At 37.9% G+C, this 27,309-nt stretch overlaps 1 protein-coding gene across 6 annotated transcripts in view; it reads left to right on the forward strand.

Moving 5' to 3' along the window:
* PIK3CB (phosphatidylinositol-4,5-bisphosphate 3-kinase catalytic subunit beta) overlaps nucleotides 1-27,309 on the forward strand; it is a 190,824-nt gene that overhangs the window by 35,049 nt on the left and 128,466 nt on the right. For 5 of the 6 annotated variants that reach the window (XM_004278966.4, XM_049710090.1, XM_049710093.1 and 2 more), the window contains exon 2: nucleotides 9,361-9,465. The exons of the other annotated variant lie outside the window; for it this stretch is intronic. The gene's annotated coding sequence lies outside the window, so the exon portion shown is untranslated. The remainder of the gene's footprint in view (nucleotides 1-9,360; nucleotides 9,466-27,309) is intronic. 6 annotated transcript variants of the gene reach the window in all.

Genomic DNA, 27,309 nt, shown 5'->3' on the forward strand with positions numbered 1-27,309 from the left:
GCTGAAACCAAAAAGTTTAAGAACCACTGGAATAGAAATTTCTAAACTGGTCTTCAGGAGAGAGGTGGGCAAGGAAATATTCCTGTGGGAGGTGATACCAGGGCTTAGTCACAGGTGTTTAAAAATCTGCCAGCTGTAATGTAAAGAGGGAGGGAGTTTCAGAAAATAGGTAGAAAGAGGTGGATCACAGAAGGCCTTGTATGCCAGACTGAGAAGTTTGTTTCTTCTCCCATAGTCAGAAATAATAGTTTCTAAAATATGTTAATTTCTAACCTTACATATGAAGTGCTATTGGAAGCTATTTTACTATATATGTATTTTTAAATATAAGGAGGTTAGAAGATTGTGTTTTTGATTTTATTTGCTAAATTGGCTGTCAGCATTTTGTGTATCAAGGGTGTTCTTTGCTTACAATACTATTTAACATTGACAACAGATGAATAATCTGTGACTTCAAGTCCTTAAAGAAATTATTGTATTTCCTATAAAATGTGGGTTTCAGGTAACCATTTGTCAGTGATACCAAATTCTTTTAAACTGTTCTTAATATGTCAGTTATGGTTGTAAGTTCTGACAGACCTTCTTTTGAACCTAGAGATTAAGTTAATAAGAAAACTCAGAGCCGAATGTTCAAATAGAGGGCCAATGAGAAAATATTAGAAAAGCATATATCTGATAAGGAATATATATAATAATATAAAGAACATTTACAACTCAATAATAAAAATTTAAATAATCCAACTTAAAAATAGGCAAACTGGTTTGAATAAATGTTTTTCCAAGGAAGATATAAAAATGGCTAATAAGCACATGAACAATTGCTCAACATTATCAGTCATTAGGGAAATGTAAATTGAAACCATAATGAGATGTGCTTCACATTACAAGTATGGCTATAATCAAAAGATGGGCAGTAACAAATGTTGCATGTGGATTTGGAATCCTCATACATTGCTGGTTGGATTGTAAAGTAGCGCATCTGTTTTGGTAAAGCAGTTTGTCAGTTCCTTAAAATGTTAAACAGAATTACCATATGACACGGCAATTCCACTGCTAGGTTTATAGCCAAGAGAATTGAAACACATGTTCATACAAAAACTTGTACATGAGTGTTCAAAGCAGTCTTATTCATAATAGCCAAAAAGTGGAAACAACCCAAATGTCCACATCTAATGAATGGATAAGCAAAATGCATTTTATCCATACAGTGGAATAGTATTCAGTCTTAAAAAGGAATGCAATTCTTATACATGCTGCAGTATCGATGTTCCTTGAAAACATTATGCTAAGTCAAAGAAGCCAGTCACAGAAGACTATGTATTGTATGATTCCATTTATATAAAATGTCCAGAATAGGCAATTCCATGGAGAAATATTTGAAACAATTTCAGACTTAATAGAAAAGTTTAAAAAATAATAGAGAGTTAAAGTTACATGGATTACAAGCTATCCTCAAGACTTTTCGTATTTTCCTGTGGAAGAAAAAAACATGTAAATAATAAATGGGAATTGCAAGTACTGTTAAGTATTATGAAGGTAGTAAAGTGGTAGGGAATGAACCAGGTTACAATCTTAATTGTGGTGGTACACAGGAAACTTCTTAGAAGAGGTAACTTTTGAATTGAGACATGGATGTTAGAAGGTGGTAGATGACCTGGGGCAGAACATTCTAAACTGAAAGAATAGCAAGTACAAAAGCACTAAGTTAGGAACAAAGTAAGTGTGAGAGGAACAAAAAGCAAATCATTATGACTAGAAAGAAGTCAGTGAGGAAGAATGGAAGATGAGGTCAGAGGTAGACAAGTACCAGATCATAAAAGGTCTTTGTAGTGCATAGTTGCAACTCAGGTAGGGTTACAGTGGGAAGTTTTGTAAGGTTTTTAAGCAAACAATCGGAGTAATCTGATTTCTGCTCTGTGAGGTACATTGTAGTTACTCTGACACAGATAAACTGTAGAGCAGCTAGAGTGGAGACAGAGAGACTGATTAGGAGGGTGCTGAAGCAGAACAGCCCAGAAATGCTGATAGTGGCTTTGACCAACGGTCCCCAACCTTTTTGGCACCAGGGACCGGTTACATGGAAGACAATTTTTCCACAGAGGGTTGGGGAAGGGGGTGGTTTCAGGATGATTCAAGCACATGACATTTATTGTGCACTTTATTTCTGTTATTATTACATTGTAATATATAATGAAGTAATTATACAACTCACCATAATGCAGAATCAGTGGGGCCTTGAGCTTGTTTTCACTTACCACTCACTGATAGGGTTTCGATATGAGTCTGCAAGCAGTTGATTTATTATGGTCACTGTGCAGTCAGGCCTCTCTCTAATGATAGTCTGTATTTGCAGCCACTCCCCAGCACTAGCATCACTGCCTCAGCCCCACCTCAGATCATCAGGCATTAGATTCTCATAAGGAGCACGCAGCCTAGATCCGTCGCTTGCGCAGTTCATAGTAGGGTTCGCTCTCCCATGAGAATCTAATGCTGCTGCTGATCTGACAGGAGGTGGAGCTCATGTGGTAATGCGAGCGATGGGGAGCGGCTCTAAATACAGATGAAGCTTTGCTTGCTTGCCCGCCTGCCACTGTGCAGCCCGGTTCCTAACAGAGCATGGAGTGGTACCGGTCCATGGCCTGGGGGTTGGGGACCCCTGGCTTAGACTGAGGCTGTGTCAGGGACAGTGGGAGTGTTGGTTGAGTTTGATATGTTTTGGCTGGTAGAGCCAGTTTTTTTTTGTTTTTTTGTCTGAGATGTTGTTTGAGGGGAAGCAGAACAGGAGGATATCAATAGTTTACACTGTTAAAATATTGGAAACAATCTAAATACCCATAAACAGTGGTATATCTACACAGTGAAGTACAGTCCAGATGTAAAAAAAGAATCAGGAAGATCTCTGTGAACTGATACAAAGTAATTTCCAGGATTGTTAAAGAAAAAAAGCAGAGTACAAAAGAATAACTATCTTTTATGTTAACTAGGTTAACTAGGATGTATTTAAAAGGCATCCTTAAAGTTTGCTTTTCTCCTTGTTTCCCAGCTTTTGCCAGTATTTGATAAAATTTGAAAACCCATTTTGAGTTGTAAACACCTGTCTGTCGCACAATTCTTAGGTGTATTTGAATAGTTGATTATTCTGTTCTCTGCTTCCTTTTCCTCAAGCCACATGGGACAGCCCTTATTGGAATGTCTGTATCAGTTAGTGTTTGAGACTCTGGGAGAAATGCTTGGTCCCTATAACGCTGTCTACCTTCTTAGAAAATGTTATATATACTTATTTCTTGTTATCATTATATCTCATAATTTCTTTAAAACAAAAAGTGAACAAAAGTTCATAAAAATTTAGCATTCCAACAGCAGCTGTTTTTCTACTTTATTACCTTTTTTTTTGTCGGGGGGGAATGCCATGTGGCATGTAGGATCCTAGTTCCCCGACCAGGGATCCAACCTGTGCTCCCTGCTATGGAAGCATGGATTCTTAACCACTGGACTGCTGGGGAAGTCCCTTTATTAACTTTTAGTAGACATACTTAACTTTTTATTGATTGATTGATTGATTGTGGTACGCAGGCCTCTCACCATTGTGGCCTCTCCCGTTGCGGAGCACAGGCTCCAGACGCACAGGCTCAGTGGCCATGGCTCACGGGCCCAGCCGCTCCGTGGCATGTGGGATCTTCCCGGACCGGGGCACGAACCCGTGTCCCCTGCATCGGCAGGCGGACTCTCAACCACTGTGCCACCAGGGAAGCCCTAGTAGACATACTTAACTTTTTACATAGGTTTATGTAACACTTCTAAAGTGATTGAGATGTTTTCTTAGTATTTTCAGTGATTCTGTATGTATGAAAACTATACATCTAAGATACTGATATATTTCAGTAAGGAAAAGTGTTATTGGAGTTGCTGTTTTCTTCAAAACAGGGACTGAATGAAGTAAAATGCCTTTGGGGTTAAGCAGAACATTAAGTGGGATTTTAGCTACACGTGTAGTTTCTTTAATTCATTCAGTGAACATTTTTGATTACCTGCCCTAATCAAAGGCATTTTGCAGGTACTTTGATTGTAAATATGAATATGACTCTCTACTTGCTCTGAGGGATCCACAGTCCTGCAGGGGAGATAAGCAAACTAATATTTGTAATGCACTATAATAAATGAGTTACATACAAGTCATAGCAGGATCCCATGGGAGTAAGCCTTGGGGGATCAGAAAGGGCTCTAGAGAAAATGCCACCTGAACTGGTGTAGGTGCGTAGGAGCTGGCCTGATGGACAGACAGCAGCATCTGCACAGAGGCTTGCACCCCAAACTCTCTCATACTTAATCTTGTCGTTACCAGAATTTAGTCAAATAGTGTCTTGCATTTTAGGTAAATGAGAGATGAATGATATAATTCAGTATGGAGGACAATTCAGTATAGGGATTATCTTATTGTTTTAGTTTAAGGAGGAGATACTATTGGCGGCAAACACTAGATGCCTCCCTTTTGTACATTCCCTTATTTATTAGACCATGATTTAGTTATTAGGGTGAATTACTGGTGAGTAGAAAAGACTAACCCCTGGACTTACCAGGTGAGAGTGTGAGAATCCTTAGGTGAGGCTTTTGTTCAGAAGAGACATGAGGCTTTATATAACTGTTAGGGGAGAGGAGGTTGACCCTGACTCTGAGAGAAGCAAAATGGAATTTTGGAGGAAACATACTTTCTCAAGGAAAGTAGTATTAGAGATCTTGGGCTGATGACTTAGGCCAGATAGATGTGTTCACACTACAGACTTCAGTGAGATGGATAATGTTGTTGCCTCAGTTACAGAGACAGTAAAAGAATAGTTTTTGTCATCGTGTGTGTATGTTGATAGTATTTGGACCCTATTTTGGTTTATTAATTTACTAATCTATGTATAATAGTAATAGATTCCCATGGGATTAAAAACCTTTTCAATATAAGAAAGTTAAACAGTAGAAACTTTCCCACCTCTAGCCCTCAGCCACCCTGTTCCTATTTACTGCATTCCTCCAACACTCCACTCTGTCCCGGAAACTATTTATTATCCTCTTAGGGATTCTTCTAGAGTTTCTTTACATAAATAAAGGCAATAAAAGTACAGACACTTTTTTCTATCCAAAAAACTCACCAACTCCAAAGGTAGCGTATTATACCCGTTGTTCTGCAGATTGGTCTTCTTACCCTCCCCTTTGTACATTGTGTTTTTTACTTAACAGTGGAGATCTTTACCAAAGATCTTTCCATAGAGTATATAGTTTTGTTTTGTTTTTTAACTTGTATGATTTCCCTTTGGATAATTTATTTAACCAATTCCCTGTTGGTAGACGTTTGGCTTGTTTCTGGTTTTTTATTATTGTAACAGTATTGCAGTGAACTACCTTGTACATATGGCATTTTGCCCATATGCAAGTATATAATTATGGAATAAATTCAGATGTGGTATTACTAATAAAAGGCCATATATCTTTGTAATTTTGATAGATATTGCTAAATTGCCCTTATGTTTGGACCCTGACTCTCCCACCAATGAAAAGAGATAATGTGTGTTTCTCTCCCCCTTCCCCAGCTTTATTGAGATTTAATTGACATATAAGATCATGTAAATTTAAGATGTACAGTGTAATGATTTGATACAGGTATATATTGCAAAATATTTACCACAATAAGGTTACATAATTCACATACTTACCATTATGTTGTTGTTATGCTGGATGACGTGTATATCTTCACAGCCTTGCCAACAATGTACCATGGTAAACAGGTTGAAAATTGTGTAGTTTTAATTTGCATTTTTCTAATGTGTGAGGTCGGGAGTCTGTCCATATTTTTAAGACTCCCCCCCCCCCCGCTGTGTTCTGTGAACTTAACTATTTCATGGGGTTTTTGAAGCAGAAATTGTTATCCTTATTTATACTTTTTTTTTCTAATTCAAATGTAACATATGTACAGCAGAGTGAATAAATCTTAAGGGTGTAGTGAGGTGGATTTTTTTATAAGCCTCTGACACTCATTCTGGATGTTTTTTGGTGATTTTTACCAAAAGATGTCAACAAAGATTTCAGACTACAGCCAGGATATATATTCTTTTTTCAAATGGTCCTTACATGGTTTGTGTACTAAAATATTAAAGGTTGTAGTTGTCTTATTAGGACATCAGGAAAAAGAATCAAGTTCACATGAGGCATTCCTGCTACCTGATAGTGACTGTAAGATGCATTTCTATATCAAAGGTGTTAAAATGTGGAAAACACTTCATCTTAAAAATAATGAAATATGTTAGATAATACCAGATTGATTTTTCCTTAGAGGTCATACTAATTTACACTGTCACCAGGAAGGTAAAATGTTTTGGTTATTCCACATAATCTCAAACAGTTGATACTGTCAGATCTTTTTGTCAGTCTAACAAATGCGATATAGTGGTTCACTGTGTGTTTTTTCTTTTAACTTTTTTCAGTGAAGTATAACACATACAGTAAATGGCAAAAAATCATCAATATATAGTATCATGATTTATCACAAAGTAAACAGATCCATGTATGTAACCATCACCAAGAAGTAGAACACTGCCAGGAGACCAGAAACTCTGCTTTTGTGTACCACCTCCCACCCCACTCACTTCTGCTTGCTTCCTTCCCAGGGGTAGTCACTATTCTGACAGCTAACACCCTAGAATTAGTTTTGCCTATTAGTTTTTGCCCTATATTGTGTCAAATTGGTTATTATTTTTTGCTTTCCTTTTCTCTTTTCCCTTTTAAATAGATATTATTTTTTTAGAGCAGTTTTAGTTTTACAGTATAATGGAGCAGGAAGCACATAGAGTTCCCATTTATCCCAGCCCCCCCCCACCCCAGCCTCCTCAGCTGTCAACATCCTGTACCAGCAAATTGGTTATTTTTGAGTTGACTAATTACCTTACTTTTGGAAAAGTAAACAGTCTGATACACTTTGACATCATTCTAAAATTTGTTTTATAACATTCCTTTCACTTTAAAAGCATATTATTGACCTTATTTCAAAAGAAAAGAAGCCAAGACTAGAATTAAATTATTTGCTTCCTAGCCAAATTTTATTTTGAAGGTTCCAAATGAAAAAGATTTTCAACTTTAATAACAACAATCATGCTCTCCTTTGATTCCTGCTAATTTAATGAAACTTGAAGATTTTTCAGCCTTTTCTCCCTTTTTTTTAAACGTAAAATGTTCTAACCAGATGGTTGAAATTTTTTATTAAAATTTCTGACTTGGAGTATTACTGACAAATGTAAACAATTCCAGACTTGGCATGTGGCACAAGTTCTAATCCAATTTGGTTTTTTAAAATTAATTAATTAGTTTGGCTGCGTTGGTCTTAGTTGCGGCACGTGGGAGGTGTGTGGGCTCTTTGTTGTGGTGAACGGGCAGCAGAGCATGCGGGCTCAGTAGTTGCAGCGCGCCGGCTTAGTTGCCCTGCGGCATGTGGGATCTTAGTTCCCTGACCAGGGATCCAATCTGCGTCCCCTGCATTGGAAAGGCGGATTCTTAACCACTGGACCACCAGGGAAGTCCCTCCAATCCAATCTGAGTGGGCTTGCCCAGAAATGAATTCAATGATAATGATTAGGATGCTACTATCACAAAGGTCATAAAGTCCTGAAATGTTGTTTGTGAAGAATGGGGCATAATGGCTGAGAGGAGAGAGCTGTGAGCTCACTGATCCTTGGAAAGCACTCATGAATTAGGGCTCAGATGAAAAGGCAAAGCCATAAAGTTTTATGAAGGCTATAGGATTTTCTCAGTGAACCAGAAAACTGACTCAAAAAATGATTGATATTTTTGACTACATTAAAATTAATGTCCATCTAAAAACACCGTAAGGAAGATGAAAAGATAAACCACAAACTTGGGAGGAAAATTGTAATATATGTAATAGAGAATTAGTGTCCTGAACAGGGCCACCTTTATGGATGTACAACCTGTGCAGTCATACAGGGCCCCACACGTATTTTAACGCTAAGCTGTTACTGTCTTGAAATTAATTTTTGAATAAGTGGCCCTGCTTTTTTATTTTGTACTGGGCACTGCAAATTATGTAGCCAGTCCTGGTCCTGAATATACAAAGCATATTATTTCATAAGAAAAAGACAATCCAATAAAATTGCCTAAAAACTGTGAACAAAGGAATGCAGAAACAAACATGGATCATTAATAAACTTGTGAAAAGGTCTTCAATAAGACCTCTAATAAGGTCTTATTAGATCTTCAACCTAATCAAGTACAAACAGATTACAGTGTGATGCCATTTTATGTGTTCTGTATTGCTACAAATTAAGAAATCTGACTCTACCAGGTATTGGAGAAGGTGTGTTACCGATTCATATACTGCTGGAGAATTGGTAAGGTGATTCAGTTGAAGACATGTTGGCATTTTTGGTAAACTTGGGAATTTGGATGTCGTATGTATAACTCACCAATTCTCCACTTCTGGGTTTGAAGCCTAACCCTTAAGAAATTCTTCTGTAAGTGTACCTGGAGACTTGTATAGTAATGTTGATAAAAGCAAAAAACTAAACCATCCAAATGTTTGTCAACAGAGTAGATAAATACACTGTGGCATATTTATATAGTGAAATACCATATAGAGCAATGAAAATGTAACATGGATAAAGCTTAGAAAAATACTGAGTGAAAAAATTCAAGACCCCGAAGACTTGGTATGCTGTGATAACTTAGCATACCAAGTTATCAAGCTGAAAAAGGGAGCAGGGGATACAGAACTAAACAAAATATTGTTTAATGACATAATATATATGTGACAAAGTATGTTTTAAAAAGTAGTGGAATAATAAATATTTAGGATAAAGGTTGGGAGGAGAGGAGCATGTAGGTAATGTTACTGATGTTCTTACGTGGCGTGGTGATTTACAATTTACAGTGTTCATCTTAATGCTTGCTTACATTCATCTTTCCATATATTTTGTGTGTGTCAAATATTACATTAAAGAAGAAAAGGGGAAAAATGAAATAAGCTGCTCATGGTTAGCAGCTTATGATCCAGTTGGAGGAATGGGTTGGGAAATGCTAGAAAGAAATGCTAGAAATGCTAGAAAGAAAACTAGCATATTACAGAAAAGTTTTCAAGAAAGAGGAGGTAATCTACATAAGAGAATCCAGATAGTTGCACAGGACGTCCACTTAACTCCCTTTCAGCTGTAACGTTCTGTAACTTAAATATTGTGGTTCATGTGTTTTCTATATTTTCCCCATATTTAAAAATACAGTTATAAGCAATTATGTCATATAAGTAGTAAAATTATTTTTAATTTAGTCCATTTAGGTGTTAATATCTTTTATCTTCACCCTTTTTGGCAGCGTATCTTCTAATCTGAAAAAGTCTTCCATGAAAACTTCACTTTTAAAAAATAAGTAATGCCATCTGTTTTCCTAAAAGACTGAAATGGGGGCTATCATTTCAAGGTAAGTATCCAATTTCGTATCTTTAATTACTTAACATCATTTTTTCAGAAGTTAAGTATAGAAGGAAGATGTGAATCTTGCTTAGATCCTAAATCTTTTAGTTATTCTGGGGTGGGGATGGGAAGGAAGTCCTAGGCCTTGTTTTAAGATACTCAGGTACTTAGGATTATGTTTACCACAGATTAAACCCAACTTCATGAAGGAGAGAGGAGAGGTCAGTAGTGTTTAAAGCTTTTTAGAGAGGTTGAAAACTGAGAGCCTTTTGGATTTGGCAGTTAGGAGGTCATTGCTGACCCCAGCAGAGGCCATTTCAGGACAATGTTTGTGGCTGAAAATAAGTTTGCAGTAGAGTAAAGAGTGAAGAGAAGGTGATAAAGTGAATATTTTAGCTCTAAAGTGATTTATTAAACCAATATATGGTATGTACTTAGGATGCAGCAGTCATTTCCCCAAGCACTGGAGTTATAGTGTGACAATATATATCTTTGTTTAAACCTCTTGTAGATAATTCAATGCCCAAATATTTTTTCTCCAACTTTATTTAGATATAATTGACGTAAAACATTGTGTAATTGCTGAACTATCTTATGCCATTTTTTACTCTTGTCTTCTGTATGATAAATTACATGGTCTACCCTAGTTACACTGTTAACGAGGGCAGATATTCCCTGCCAGGGGAATGTTAACTTGTGTGTTAGACTGGGCTGATAGTCTAGCAGGCAAGTTAGGTGCTTAGCGGCACTTGTCACTGTGATAAGTGATGCAAAAGTGAAATAATGACTACCTGAATGAGTGGTGGGAGTGGAAGCTGGTTGTCTGTGAGTTCATTTGGCAGGATAGATTTCAAAGGTAGATTTGGCAGGGAATATGGAAGAAAGAAATCATATATATGAATCCAAGATTTTGAGTGGCTAGAAGTATGATGGTACCATAACATAAGTAAGGAAACCACAAGGAAAGACTGGTTATTAGGGGGCAAGTAGATGGGACTATAACATATGAATTCTGTGAGACACATTTTGATTTTGGAGGTACAGGTAGAACTTTCAGAATATCTCCTTAAATGTGGAAATATGAGACTAAAATTTAGAAAAAAGATAATTTAGGGCCCGAAGATACAGATTTTGGAGCAATTCACATAGAGTTTAAGCTGTGGAAGTAGATAACATTTCCAGTATCCTAGCAGAGAGAAAAAGGTAAAGCACAGAACTTTAAATGTTGTTAAAAAGAATCAGTAGAGGAAAAATAAGAGGAAAGGTATGAAGATATTGTGTCTTTCTTTGAAGCATAATAAAGAATTTCAAGGAGAGGTTCTTGAGAGGGATGAGATGCTTAGAAAGATTAAGGATTTTAATACCCTAGAAGTGCATTAAATTTAATTAAATTCAAGAACCCCTCTAGGGCATTAATATAACCTAATAATAATTATTAGGTTCATTATGTAGTAAAATAAGATAATAATTATTAAGGGTTTCTTGATAACTGAGAGAACAGATTGAGTAGACCAGGATGAATTATAAGAGGTTAAGTAAGTGGTTTTACAAAATACAAAAAAGCATGAAGTATAAAATAGAATGTTTTTCAAGAAGTTTGTGCAGGAAATGAGACAGTGATCATTTTGAAGAGTTAGCCACATAGAAGACATTTTAGCATTAGCACTTGGTATATTTTACGTGAAAGGGAATGATCCATCAGAGTAGTTTAAATATGTAGAATAGTTTAAATATTAGAGTGATTAATTGCCTGAAGGAGGTAAGAAGGTTTGAGATCAAGGACCTGGGCAAAGGGCTTAACTCTTACGAAAGAGTAGCAGCCATTCTGCTTAGAAACCAGAGGAAGGGAAGAGAGGATGAATCAAGGAGTTTTTAGGCAAAGAGGAAGAAAACTGTAGAATTTCTTATCCTGCTTTTCAAAATAAGATGGGGATTGAGGTTATCTACAAGGCAAATCGTTAATCAGTGGTGGGGTTGGGATTCTGGAAGGAGAAAACATTTAGGAAAAATGTTATAGGGTAATTTCCAACTTCAGCAGATATTCATTGAACACCTGCTTTGTGCCAGGTGTGTTTTTATTTATTTATTTTGTTGAGTTGGGTCTTAGTTGCAGCTCGCTGGCTCCTTAGTTGTGGCATGTGAACTCTTAGTTGCGGCATGCATGTGGGATCTAGTTCCCGGACCAGGAATTGAAGCCGGGCTGCCTGCATTGGGAGCATGGAGTCTTAACCACTGCGCCACCAGGGAAGTCCTGATAAGTTTTCTCATGCAGCCGATCGTTGAAACGAACAATAAAAATACCAAATTGTAATGTGATCTGAGGAGGGCAGTTGATAAAGTGACTTATTGGCTACTTCTGAGGAGGTGACTTTAAGGTAAGGTATGAAGGACAAGGATTCAGTCACTTGAAAATAAAGCTAGCATGAAAATCTCAAGGTAGAAATGAGCTTGATGTATTTGAAGAATGGAAAGAAAGCCAGTGTTCTGGAACAGAGTGGATGAGAACCATAGAGTCATGAGATGAAGTTAAAGAAGTAGGCAGGGCCAGGCCATGTTGGTTCTTATGGCCATGGTAAAGAGTTTAGACTCAAGGAAACCTTTTAAGGAAAGGTTTTACACAGGGAAGTGTCATGATATGATACATGTTTTAAAGATTCCTCTGGCCGCTTTATTAAAGATGGACTATAGGAGTACAGGAAAAGCAAGGAGGTCAGTTAAGAGACTGTTAGAATTGACCAGGTCAGAGACCATGGTGGAGGAACTTAATATGATCACCAGGATAGGATAGAAAGGATTGTTGACCAATCATAAAGGCTAGTTCAACATAAACAACTTGACATGGCAGGCAGTGTGAATTTAGCTAGCATAACCTTTAAGATGGAAATGAGAAATTTGGCATTGGTGGTTGGAATAACTGTCTATGGAGATATAGGCTTGGTAAAAGGTAATGCACAAGGGATTGGAGGCCATGATTGGTTCAACACATATTTATTGAATAATATATTCACCTCCTAATATACCAAGAACTGTGCTAGCTGCTGGGGTTATAACAGTCAACAAAAACAGAGGCTCCTTTCTCATGGAATTGATGTTCTAATGAGGGTGGGGAAGATAAACAGTAAGTAAATATATACTGTGTTGGATGGTAATCAGTACCATTAAAAATATATTAGGGAAATGTATTAGGGAAAGGTAGATATTGACGGGGGAAGGGTAGGCTTACTGTTTTATAAGGTGTGATTAGGAAAACTCTCTCTAATTAGGTGACATTTGGGCTCACAGCTCTAAGTGAAGTTAAGGGAGCAGACCAGGTAGATATTTGACTTAGGGTTGGGGGAGCTGAGGGTGGACTGTACTTGATGTGTTCTAGGAGCAGTAAGAGGGCCAGTGTGACTGGAATGGAGTAAGTGAGGCAGGAGGAAGTAGAAGCTGACATAGTGAAGGTAGAAGAGCTAGAGTCAGGTTGTAGACTTTGGGTTTTCTTCTTTTTGATGGTGGAGGTGCAGATCCAGGGATGAGGATACAGGAGGGGTGAAAGGCAAGGCTATGGCTGAGCAGTGTAGCTTGTGGCTAACCGTGAGGCCAGATGTTTGAAGTGTCTGAGGCAATGATAAGAGAAGGGGATGTACAATAAAACAGATTTTTTAATCCCACAAGGAAGTAGGAAGAGTAGAGAGAAAGGTGGATTGGATGCATGAAGGCCTTGTAGTTCCTGATAATTAAGTTTATTTTGATTTGGGTTTTTTTAAATTAATTAATTTTTTAAAATATCTATCTATCTGGCTGCGCCAGGTCTTAGTTGCAGCATGCGGGATCTTTTACTTGCAGCATGCGGGATCTAGTTCCCCGATCAGGGATCGAACCCTGGCCCCCTGCATTTGGAGCGTGGAGTCTTAACCACTGAACCATCAGGGAAGTCCCTGGATTTGGGCTTTTTTTTTTTTGTGGTACGCGGGCCTCTCACTGTTGTGGCCTCTCCCGTTGCGGAGCACAGGTTCCAGACGCGCAGGCTCAGCAGCCATGGCTCACGGGCCTAGCCGCTCCTCAGCATGTGGAATCTTCCCAGACCGGGGCATGAACCCGTGTCCCGTGCATCGGCAGGCAGACTCCCAACCACTGCGCCACCAGGGAAGCCCCAGGCTTTTTAAAATTGTAAAGTGTGCATAACAAAATTGACCAGTTAGACTTTATTTTTTTATGATAAGTTAACGCTTGCTATACATGAATTAGGTAAGCTTCTTCATGCGTACAAAGCATCTGAATGTTCAGTTTCATCTGCACAGTATTGCTCACTTTTCTTTACTCAAAGCAGATACAGGACTGAGATGGATTGAAAGAATAAGTTGACTCATTTCACATTGTCAAGGGGGCCTTCTCTTGCTGTTGCTTCTATCTGTAAAATTGAGAAATGAAATACCCAAGAGTACTCCCTTTTAAAAAACTTTAATAAAAAGGGGATTTCCAAATCACATCATGATTGATTGAGAGATGGTGTCAGGAGTATAGAAGCAACACTCATGATCAGTTAAAGACCTTTCCCTGGGAATTCCCCAGCAGTCCAGTGGTTAGGACTCCGAGCTTTCACTGCCGAGGGCCCAGGTTCAATCCCTGGTGAGGGAACTAAGATCCCACAAGCCACGTAGTGCAGCCAGAAAATAAAATAAAGACTTTTCCCTCTAAATTGAAGGAAGAGGTCTGGTTACTTTGCTCATTGACATTGAATACTAAGAAAAAAACCCCACAGCTATAGAACTCCAAATTGTCTCTAAATCCAGTGTTCCTTAGCTGCCTAAAGCTAGTGAAGTAAAAATACATTAGCCTCACCCTTGACATTTTCAGATTTAACATATTCAAAGATCCTCCAAAACACATGATTCCAAATTGTGTCCCAGTAAAATGGCATTTATTACGAGTGCATCATGACAAGTACTCAGCATGAGTGAGCTTAAATAAATGTTAAGCATCTACAACTCTGTGTGACCTTATTATTCTTATTTTATCATCATATTTCATCCTATCAGTAACTTCCCTCTGAAATAAGTAATGAAGGAATTTTATAAATTTCATAAATGAAGGAATCATTAAATTTGGGATATGTACAAATGTGGACATTTGGAAAGAGCTCAATGTGTTCTTCCTGAACATTGACCATTTTAACTGTTTTTATTTTTTTTACTTATTTTTTTATTTTTATTTTTATTTTTTGGCTGCATTGGGTCTTTGTTGCTGCGCACGGGCTTTCTCTAGTTGTGGTGAGTGGGGGCTACTCTTTGTTGTAGTATGCGGGCTTCTCATTGCGGTGGCTTCTCTTGCTGCAGAGCATGGGCTCTAGGCACGCGGGCTTCAGTAGTTGCAGCACGCGGGCTTAGTAGTTGTGGTTCGCGGGCTCTAGAGCACAGGCTCAGTAGTTGTGGCGCATGGGCTTAATTGCTCTGCAGCATGTGGGATCTTCTTGGACCAGGGATCAAACCCATGTCCCCTGCATTGACAGGCGGACTGTTTAACCACTGTGCCACCAGGGAAGTCCCTAACGGTTTTTAAATGTACAATTCCCTGGCATAAATATATTCACAGTGTTGTGCAACCATTGCCACTGTCCCTCTCCACAACTTTTTTATCAGCCCAATCCCTGATAACCATTATTCTACTTTCTGTTTCTGTGAATTTGCCTATTCTGAGTAGCTCGTATAAATGGAATCATACAATGTTTGTTCTTTCATGGCTGGTTTATTTCACTTAGCATAATGTCCTCAAGGTTCATCTGTGTTGTAGCATGTATCACAGTGTCCTTTTTAAGGCTGAATAATATTCCATTGTATGTACATACCATATTTTGTTTATCCGCCCATCTATTGAGGGAAATTTGGGTTGTTTCCACCTTATGGCTATTGTTAATAATACTGCTATGCACGTGGGTGTACAAATACCCGTGTGACTTCCTCCCTGCTTTTAATTCTTTTGGATATATACCCAGAAGTAGAATTGCTGGATCATTTGGTAATTTTGTTTAAATATTTTAAGAACTGCTATATTTTCTTCCACAGTGGTTGCACCATTTTACATTCCCACCAGTAACATACAAGGGTTATAATTTCTCCACATCTTTGCCTGGATTTGGTTTATAGTTTGTTTTTGAACAGTGGAATGTTTTAAGTATATTTATTTCCTTAAAAGAAGGTTTATCTTAGATCATTTTCTAGTAGGTTTAGAATTAACACATCCTCATTCTCTGCTATAAGGTCAGAACTGGTAAAGAAAGTTGTCACCTGGTTAAATTTTAGTGAGAGATCCTCACAGGAATTAAAATTATGGACCCTTGAAAAGAATTCATTGCCAAAAACTTATGGTTATTCTGTCTATGTAACCTGGCTGTGGTGTTTAATGTACCAAGTACCTTCACTTGGCTTAGGAGAAAGCTATGTGTTTTGATTACTGGGCAGGAATAACTATGATCTCCCAGGATAGGACAAGATGATTAAATGAGTTAGGATACACTTGAAAATTGGAAATTTTATAAGGAGGTGGAGAAATTTTCATCATGCTGTTGACTGACACATTGTCTGTGTAACGGTTGGGAAAAGACATTCCTTGTTCAGATGGATAATAGACTGATAAAAGTTATTAAGGGGAAAAAAAAGTGCTGATGGGATTACAGCTCCTGCAGAGAGGATTTTGAAGCTTTGTACCTTGTTTGCAATTGTTATTAAGATTTGGAAATTTTGAAATAGATCATATTCATGCTTCAATATTGTTATAGTTATGCTTTTCCTTGGTAAATCACATGTTTTAATTTGAAAAAGTTTACTTTAGAAGCTTCTTATCATGTTATATGAATATTATGAATAAACTGAGTGGTTTAAACTTGCCTTCCAGTTTTTACTAGTTCCTCTTCCCCCAGTTCTTTGTCTTTGACTCAGGATTCTTTTTCTTTAATATGCACTGGATGTTTCTGCATTAGAAAAATGTTCATAAAGATTATATTGTTGAGTGCCTACTGTTTCTGGTTCTTTGATAACATGCTTTTTGCTTTTACTCAGAAAATAACTGTGGTTAGATTGTCATATAGCCTACCACAGACAGTAAGGATATTGTGAAAGAAATTCTGGCTATCTGTGTAGCATGACCTTTCAAAACTGTTTTCTTTGCTGTAAGCATCTCACTTAGCCTTTTGACTGCCACATGACAGGGGAAGTAGTGTATAAAAGGCAATATAAATGGCTGCCTTGTTGATCTCAGTACACTTTTCCAATATAAGAGCTTGCTAAACAGTCACATGTTATCAAATATCATCGTTTTGTTTATGTAGAGGATGAACTAGTTTTATGCATTATACATAGAGTACATTTTAAATGTAATTTTTAAAATAAAAGTAAATTATAATTGTAAAAATTGAAATGGAAAATCATTTTTGTTACTTTGAAGAAGGATCTAAATTTTTTATTCAGAGTTTTAAGAATTATTAATGAATGGAGATTATTATCTACAGTTGATGACTACACATCTACTGTTTTTGTGGGCAGAGATTTTAAAGCAACTTTGGAATTGTCTTTCTGTTGTTCCTGAGCAGCCAAGAGAGTCTTTAAAACTGTGAAAGGGCTTAGAGAACATGAGGAAGCACCAGCCTGATTTTAAACTTTAATCTTATTTTCACTAGTAGCTTAGCTCTATAATGTATTTATTTATTCATCAATCAGCAGATAGTTACTGAAGTCCTGTATCAAGCACTGTGCAGAAAGAACTGCAAAGATGAAAGAGCCTGTAACTGTCATTCAGGAACTCACTCTCTAGGTTTCAGCAAGGGTGGCAGGAATGGAGATGAACAGGATCACAATTCCTTGCTGTAGATGCTAATGTCACTTCCCTCCTAGAATCCAGAGTTAAAGACAAAGGTGATGAGGAGAAGTAGTTAGGGGCATGAGGACGGTCAGGATTCTTAGGTAGGAATAGAGGAGAAGAAGCAACTGTGGATGATAGCAAAAATCTAGAACTTAGGTTTATCAGTAACACTGAGGTCATAGTCACAGTAAAATGGGGAGTGGGTTCCCATCAAATGGATTCTCCATGCCAGATGCTGCCGAGGGGCTTTACATCTGTTATTGCTGTTAATCCATTTTAAAAAAGTGTGAAATTTAGCATCTATACAGAAGAGCACGTGAAAACTTAAATTTATAGTTTAAAGAATGATGAAAAATGAAAAACTCTGCATAACAGCCAAATCTGTAATAAGTGCCTTCTTCGATCGTATCTCCCTCCCTCTCCCCAAGCTATACTTTGCTGAATTTTTTGTTATTTTCTTAAGCTTTTCTTTATAACTTTACCATCTCTGTTTGCATCTCTGAACAATATTTGACTTTATGTTTATGTTTAAGTAAATGGAATCAAATATTCTTTTTTTGATTTTACATTGTTAGGACGGTTCATTCATGGTGATGTGTATAGCTGTATTAATTTTATATAATTTATTGATCCATTCTATTAATGCACATTTAGGTTGTGTCTAGTTTTTGGAGACTGAAAAATTTCACATTGAATACCCATGTACGTGTGACAACCTTGGATAAGAGTTTTCCTAGGATGTATACCTAGTAATGGAATTTTTTTTTTTTTCTAATTTTATTTATTTTTGGCTGCATTGTGTCTTCGTTGCTGTGTGCGGGCTTTCTCTAGTTGCAGTGAGCAGGGGCTACTCTTCGTTGCTGTGCGTAGGCTTCTCATTGCTGTGGCTTCTCTTGTTGTGGAGCGCGGGCTCTAGGTGTGCGGCTCAGTAGTTGTGGCACCGGGCTTAGTTGCTCCACGACATGTAGGATCTTCCCGGACGAGGGATGGAACCTGTGTCCCCTGCATTGGCAGGAGGATTCTTAACCACTCTGCCACCAAGGAAGTCCACTAATGGAATTTTTTTTTTTTTTTTTTGCGGTACGCGGGCCTCTCACCGCTGTGGCCTCTCCCGTTGGGGAGCACAGGCTCTGGACGCAGAGGCTCAGCGACCATGGCTCATGGGCCCAGCCACTCCACGGCATGTGGGATCTTCCCGGACCGGGGCACGAACCTGTGTCCCCTGCATTGGCAGGTGGATGCTCAACCACTGCGCCACAGGGAAGCCCCCTCTAATGGAATTTTTGATGCCAAACTTCTTGGAAGAGGTTGAATCAATTCATTCTCCCTCCAGCAGTGATCTATGAAATGGTATCTCATTGTGGTTTTAATTTACATTTCTTTGGTGACTAATGAGTTTGAATATTCTACCCCTGCCTCATATGCTTATGGGACTTTTGGCTCCTGTGAAATTTCTATTTAATTATTTTGCTCATTTTTCTGTTGGGTTTATTTTCTTTGCCTATTCATTTTCTCACTGAAGTGTATTAAAATTAATTTATTCTATCAGTTTTTATTCACTTGTTTAACATTCTTCATTGAGTCTCCTCTTGTTTTTTGCATGAAGAGCAATACCTTAATGTGGCCTACCAGAATGGAGATTTGGCCAGCCCCTCCACTACCATTCTGCCTCTGTTTTCCATCTCGCTCTGTTCCAAAGGGTAATCTTTGAATTTCTCAAATACTTAAGGTTTCTTAGGTCTTTGCGTATGTTCTTTTTCCCTTTGCCTAGCCAATTTCCTCTTCAAGTCTGTGTTAAAATATCCCCTTCTCTTGGAAAATGCTCTTGGCTCTACTTGCCTCAAATTCAACATACTTTGTGTCTCTAGACTTACTTATGAAAAATACAGTAATTTTAGTCAGATGACTAGTCAGGAGGAGAAAGAGAGCTGTCAACATGTTCTTTTCTACCAGGGGATTAAAAAATGTATGTGTAAAGTGATGAACAAGGATTAAAGCTGTTGAGTTTAAATAGTGAATGGTTTGGGGACATCATAATGTTAGCCTCATCAATGTTGTTGCCCACTCCTCTTCATAATTCCGTTTTCTGTTTGGTTGGAGAAGGGTGATAAGGAAAACACAGTGGTAGAGTACACAGAGCATTGGACTGAATGTAACTGAGGGAGCATATATGAGGTTTTTCTTTTTTTTAATTGAAACAGTATGTACAATATTATGTTAGTTTCAGGTGTACCACATAGTGATTTGAAATATGCGTACATTATGAAATGATCACCAAGATAAGTCTAATAAGCATCTGTCCCTATACAAAGTTATTATTGACCCTATTCCTTATGCTGTATATTATATACCTGTGACTTATTTATTATATAACTGCAGGTTTGTACCTTTTAATCCCCTTCACTTATTTTGCCCATTCCTCAGCCCCCTTTCTTCTGGCAAACACCTGTTTGCTCTCTGTATCTATGAGTCTGTTTTCATTTTGTTTTATTTGTTTGGTTTTTAGATTCCACTTGTGACTGAGATCATGCAGCATTTGTTGTTTCATCTGACTTATTTTACTTAGCATAATGCCCTCTAGATCCAGTCATGTTGTCAAAAATGGCAAGATCCCCTCCCCCCTTTATGGCTGAGTAATATTCCACTATAGATACAGATATTACATCTTCTTTATCAATTTGTCTATTGATGGACACTTAGGTTGCTTCCGTATCTTGACTGTTGTAAATAATACTGCAGTAGACATTGGAGTGCATATATCTTTTTGAATTAATATTTTGATTATTTTTGGACAGATTACCCAGAAGTGAAATTGCTGGCTCATATGGCAGTTCTATTTTTAATTTTTTGAGGAGTCTCCATACTATTTTCCAATAATGGCTGCACCAGTTTACAATCCCACCAACAATGCACAGTGTTCCCTTTTCTCCACATCCTCGCCAACACTTGTTACTTGGTTTTTTGTTTGATGATAGCCATTCTGACAGGTGGAGGTGGTATCTCATTGTAGTTTTGGATTACATTTCCCTGATGATTAGTGATGTTGAGCATCTTTTTTTTTTTGTGGCACGCGGGCCTCTCACTGTTGTGGCCTCTCCCGTTGCGGAGCACAGGCTCCGGACGTGCAGGCTCAACGGCCATGGCTCATGGGCCTAGCTGCTCTGCAGCATGTGGGATCTTCCTGGACCAGGGCACGAACCCGTGTCCCCTGCATCGGCAGGCGGACTGTCAACCACTGCGCCACCAGGGAAGCCCTGAGCATCTTTTTAATGTGTCTGTTGGCCATCAGTATCTCTTCTTTGGAAAAACATCTGTTCAGGTTCTCTGCCCATTTTGTAATTGGATTGTTTGTTTTTTGATGTTGAGTTGTATGAGTTTATATTTTGGGTGTTAACCCCTTATTGGATATCTTGTTTCTAGATATCTTCTCCCATTCAGTGGGCTGCCTTTTCATTTTGTTGATAGTTTCCTTTGCTGTGCAAAACCTTTTTAGTTTGACGTAGTCCCACTTATTTTTGGTTTTGTTTCCCTTGTCCGAGGAGACATATCCCCCCAAATATTGCCAAGACCAATGTCAAAGAGCATGCAGCATGTGATTTCTTGTATGTGTTTTATGGTTTCAGACATTTAAGTCTTTAATCCGTTTTGAGTTTTTTTTTTGTATACTGTGTAAGAAAGTAGTTTAGTTTGATTCTTTTTCATGTAGCTGTCCAGTTTTCTGAACAACATTTATTGAAGAGGCTCTCTTTTCCCCATTGTATATCCTTACCTCCTTTGTTGTAGATTAATTGATGTATAAGTGTGGGTTCATTTTTGGATTCTCTATTCTGTTCCTTGATCTGTGTGTCTGTTTCTGTGCTAGTACCATACTGTGTTTTTTTTTTGTTTTGTTTTGTTTTGGCCATGCTGCATGGCTAGTGGGATCTTAGTTCCCCATCCAGGGATCAAACTTGGGCCCTTGGCAGTGAAAGTGTGGAGTTCTAACCACTGGACGGCCACGAATTCCCCCATACTGGTTTTTTCTTTCATAAAAATATTTATTTATTTATTTGGCTGCACTGGATCTTTGCTGTGACATGCCTGATCTTTGTTGTGGCATGTGGGATCTTTGCTGTGGCATGCGGGATCTTTAGTTGCAGCATGCAAACTCTTAGTTGTGGCATGTGGTATCTAGTTCCCTGACCAGGGATTAGACCTGGGCCCCCTGCATTGGGAGTGTGGAGCCTTAGCCACTGGACCACCAGGGAGGTCCCCCTCCCCCATACTGTTTTGATTACTGTAGCTTTATAGTATATGTAGTTTTATTTCAGGGGGCATGATACCTCCAGCTTTGTTCTTCCTCAAGATTGTTTTGGCTATTTGCGGTCTTTTGTGTTCATATGTGATTTTTAATCACGTCCTTGCAGCTACCTAAACTATGTGTTTGACTAAACTAGTGAAGTCCAAATTGCTGTAACAGACTGAAAATGAATAATATCTCAAACATAATAGATGTTTATTTCTTACTCATGGAACAGTCCAAAGTGGACGGTCCTCTTTGGTAGGTGGTTCTATTCCAGGTGGTTTTTTTCATCTCATGACTCTTTCTTCCTTTGTGACCAGTGAAAGAGGAAAGAGAAGGTGTAGGTGGCATACAAACTTTCTTAAATGCTCTAACCTGAAGTGACACAGGTCATTTCCACTCAACATTCCACTGGAGAGAACTTAGTATATGATCATTCTTACTGCACAGGAGGTTGGAATATCTAGTGTGCCAAGTGCACCGCCACAGTCCCATAACTGTGGAAGGAGATAAGCAGTCTCTACCACAGTAGTCTTCAGAAAGTCATCTTATTTCTGTAGGTCTTAGTTCTTAATGTATAAAATAAAAGATCTGTACTCAGAAGATTTATAACACACACATCCTACTTCTTTAGTGAGTCACATTAAAAGGCACAAGGAAAGTGTTTCCATTGTGTCTCCATTCACCTTCCTTATTTATTTGGTTGCACTGGGTCTTAGTTGTGGCAGGCGAGCTCCTTAGTTGCGGCTCCAGGGCCTCTTAGTTGTGGCTCACCAGCTCCTTAGTTGTGGCAGGCAGGCTCCTTAGTTTAAGCGGCTCGTTGGCTCCTTAGTTGCGGCATTCAAACCCCTGGTTGCAGCACGCGTGTGGGATCTAGTTAGTTCCCTGACCAGAGGTTGAACCCAGGCCCCCTGCATTGGGAGCGTGGAGTCTTGTCCACTGTGCCATCAGGGAAGTCCCTACATTCACCTTCTTCTAATGCAAATTTTAAGGAATATGAGGTGATAAAGCTGCTTTTCATCACTGTTCGTTCCTTGTTATCACAGCCAGGCTGCTTATAGTTTTGTAACTTTATCCAGGTCCTGGGTACAAACCTCATCATGGTCCTGTAGTGAATGGAAGCTTATTATGGGAGATGAAATAATTCTGAGGTTATGTGTTCGTGCCAGGTTGTAGACAAATATATTAGTTGGTTTTGAAATATTAAATTAAGAACTTGTTTAAGTATTCTATATTTTCTTTGGAAAACATAAGAATTTTACATACAAACATCTAATTAAGGAAGCTGACTAGAGTTTGTATCAGTTTGTTCATAAATTTGGATTCTACTTTTCAGTAGTTATGATTTCAAGAAAATTGTCTTCATAGTTTTTGTAACTGAAGTTTGATAGATCAAAGTTGAGTAATGGAAATATACCTCCTTTTTTGAGGGAAATGACACTAGATTACTAGACAAGATTATAACTGGTAATTTAATTTTAGCTTTTATTTCTCAGTTCCATTTAAATATCAGTAGGATTTTGGTCTGAGTGATTATAATTTCAGAGGTTAACTTATTTGCTAATATAATAAAGCTATTTGTATATAAGTAGAAAAGATTTCTTATGAGAAATGCCGTTGAGAAAAATATGTATTTAAGGAAGTGTGTGTGTGTGTGTGTGTGTGTGTGTGTGTGTGTGTGTGTGTGTGTGTTTAAAGAAACAAATGAGGGCTTCCCTGGTGGTGCAGTGGTTAAGAATCCACCTGCCAATGCAGGGGACACGGGTTTGAGCCCTGGTCTGGGAAGATCCCACATGCCACGGAGCAACTAAGCTCGTGCACCACAACTACTGAGCCTGCGCTCTAGAGCCCATGAGGCACAACTACTGAAGCCCGTGCGCCTAGAACCCATGCTCTGCAACAAGAGAAGCCACCGCAATGAGAAGCCCGCGCACAGCAACTAGAGAATGCCTGCAGGCAGCAACGAAGACCCAACACAGACAAAAATAAATAAATAAATAAATTTATTTAAAAAAAAAGAAACAAATGAATCAATTCTTGGCTGTAGTATAATTTATTCTCTTAACCTAGTATATCCAATTATCTATTGCTGTAACAAACTATCACAAAACTTAGTGATGTAAAACATCCATTTTGTTATGCCTTTGCACTGTGGTCAAGAACTTGAACAGGGCACAGCAGGGTAAGCTTGTCTCTGGTTCATGATGTCTGGGCCTCAGATGGAGAAACTCAAAGTCTGAGGGTCAGAGTTGTAAAGGCCTAGTCACTAAGAAGTCTGGCTGTTGGTGCTGGCAGTCATTTGGGGTTGGTCAAAACACCTATATATGGCTCTTAAAATGAGCATCTCACAAACAAGTGTTGGAATAGATAACAAGTGGAAGCTGCCAGTTTCTTAAACCTGGGTCTACTAGTGTATTACCTCTGCTTTATTTAATTGGTCAAGCAGTCACCAAATTCAGATTCAAGGGGAGGGAACATAGCCCTCACTTCTTAATAGGAGGAAGGTAAAAGAATTGGGGGGCTTGTTTTAAATTCATCGCAGGTCATTAGGCAGAACTCTTTATCATGTAATTATAAGTCTTTTTGAGTTAGTTTTCCATGTTCTGTTAGATAATTTGGATTCTTAAAGCTCTCTTTCATTGCGAATGTTTTAACCAATACATTTTTAAATTCCTTGAGAGTATTCCCTCAGTTTCCACATGTCAGTTTTGAAGCTGAGACGTGAAGTCAAATGGACCTCTAATGGTAGCTTTTACTTAAAAATTAGACAGCCTAAAATAAATGGATAAATTTTCAGAAACATACAACCTTCCAAGACTGAATGATGAAGAAATAGAAAATCTAAACAGACTGATTACTGGTAAAGAGATTGATCTGTAACAAAAACCTCTCAACAAACAAAAGTTCAGGACCAGGTAGCTTCACTGGTGAATTCTACCAAACATATAAAGAAGAATTACCAGTCTTTCTCAAATTCTTCCAAAAAATAGAAGAGGAAGAACACTTCCAAACTCATATTATGAGGTCAGCATTACCCTGATACCAAAACCAGACAAGGACACCACAACAAAGGAAAATTACAGGCCAGTATCCCTGATGAACATAGATGCAGAAGTCCTCAACAAAATATTAACAAATCAAATTCAGCAGTATGTTAAAAGAATCATACACCATGATCAAGTGGGATGTATTTCAGGTATGCAAGATGGTCCACATTTGTAAATCAGTCAATGTGATAACACCACACAGACAAAATGAAGGATGGAAATCATGTGATCATCTTAATAGGTGGAGAAATTTGACAAAATTTAACATCCATTTATGATAAAAACTCAACAACCTGTGTATTTTGGGAACGTACCTCAACATAATAAGGACCATATAGGACAAGCCCACAGCTAACATCATACTCACTGGTGAAAAGAAAAAGCTGAAAGCTTTTCCTTCAAGATCAGGGACCAAAGATGCCCACTCTTGCCATTTTTATTCAACATAGTCTGGAAGTCCTAGCCAGAGTAATTAGGCAAGGAAAAAAAAAAGGCATCCAAATTGGAAAAGAAGTAAAACTGTCCCTATTTACAGATGACATGATATTCTGTATTGTATATAGAAAACCCTAAAGACTTCACCAAAAATATGTTAGAACTGATAAATGAATCTAGTAAAGTTGGCAGATACAAAAACCAATATACAAATATCTGTTGCATTTCTGTATGCTAACAATGAACTATTAGAAAGAAAAAATAAGAAAACAATCCCATTTACAATTGCAAGAAATAGAGTAAAATATCTAGGAATAAATTTAACCAAGGAGGTCAAAGACTGAAAACTTTAAGACATTGATGAAAGAAAGTGAAGAAGACACAAATGGAAAGATACTACATGCTCATGATTTGGAAGAATTAATGTTGTTAAAATATCCATTCTGTCCAAAGCAATCTACAGATTCAATGCAATCCTTACCAAAATCCAAATGACATTTTTCACAGAAATAGAACAAAGAACGCTAAGATTTCTGTGGAACCACAAAAGGCCGCAAATAGCCAAAGCATTCTTGAAAAAGAACAAAGCTGGAGACACTATACTTCCTGATTTCAAACTATGTCACAAGGTTATAGATATCATAATAGTATGACATTGACATTAAAAACAGACATATAGACCAATGGAAAATAATAGAGAGCCCAGAAATAAATCCATGCATGTATGGTCAATTAATTTATGACCATAACAAAGGAGCCAAGAATATACAATGGAACATGGCAGCCTCTTCAATAAAAGGTGTTGGGAAAACTGGACAGCCACATGCAAGAGAATGAAACTGGACCACTATCTTACACCATACACAAAATAAACTGAAAATGGATTGAAGACTTAAATGTTTTAGACCTGGAACTATAAACTCCGAGAAGAAAACATAGGCTTTAACCTCATTGTTGTTGGTCTTGGTGATGATTTTTTATATTTGACATCAAAAGCAAAGGGAACAAAAGCAAAAATAAACAAGTGGGACTACATCAAATTAAAAACCTTCTGCAGGGAGTTCCCTGGTGGTCTAGTGGTTAGGATTTGGCACTTTACTGCCGCGACCCAGGTTCCGTCCCTGGTTGGGGAACTGAGATCCCACAAGCCACATGGTGTGGCCAATAATAATGATAATAAAATAAAAAAAAAGCTTCTGCACAACAAAGGAAACCGTCAACAAAAAGAAAAGGCAACTTAGCAAATGGGAGAAAATCCTAAATGCAGAATGAGTGTTGTATGTGGAGAAAAAGGAACCCTTTTGCAGTGGTGGGAATGTAAATTGTTGTAGTCGCTATGAAAATCGTCGGAAGTTCCTCAAAAAATTAAAAATAGATCTATCATATGATTCAGCATTTCTTCTTCTGTGTATTTGTTTGAAGGAAACAAAAACACTAAAAGATATATGCGTCCCCATGTTCATTGTAGCATCATTTACAATAGCCAATACATGGAAACAACCGAAGTGTCCATTGATGGATAAATAGATAAAGAAATTGTGGTGTATCTATATCTATCTATAGATAGATATAGATACACACAGAAAGGAAAATTATTCAGCCATAAACAAAGGAAATCTTGCCTTTTGTGACAACCTGGACGGCCCTTGAAGGCATTGTGCTATGTGAAATAATTCAGACAGAGAAAGAGAAGTACTGTTTGATCTCACTTATATGTGAAATATAAAATAAGCAAACAATCAAAAAACCCCAAACTCATAGATACGGAGAACAGGTTGGTTGTTGGTTTCCAGAGGCAGGGGAGTGGTGGGGGAAGGGCAGAATGGGGGAAGGGGATCAAAAAGTACAAACTTCTCGTTATAAAATAAATAAGTTATGGGGATGTAATGTATAGCATGGTGACTATAGTAATAATACTGTTGTACATTTGAAAGTTAAGAGAGTAGATCTTAAAAGTTCTCATCACAAGAAGAAAAATAATGCCATTTTAGAAATAATGCTGTTTGACGTTTTTGAAACAAAATGTGATTTATTAGATTACCTACAATGTAGTCTTGTAAATTAAATACAGCACAGTATCCAAAAGCCGAGTTTGAAGCATAAATAGATGAAGATTTCGGATTTCTTTGGAACCTAGAAATAGTGACCTATGGTGAATTATTATCCTCCAAGCCGCGTAACTCCCAGTAAGGCAATGAAGGGGTTTCGTGACAGTGATACTGTGGTGCTACCTCACCATTTCAGGTGAGGT

Source organism: Orcinus orca, chromosome 5, assembly GCF_937001465.1.
Source record: "Orcinus orca chromosome 5, mOrcOrc1.1, whole genome shotgun sequence".
In the NCBI taxonomy this organism is placed as follows: Eukaryota; Metazoa; Chordata; class Mammalia; order Artiodactyla; family Delphinidae; genus Orcinus; species Orcinus orca.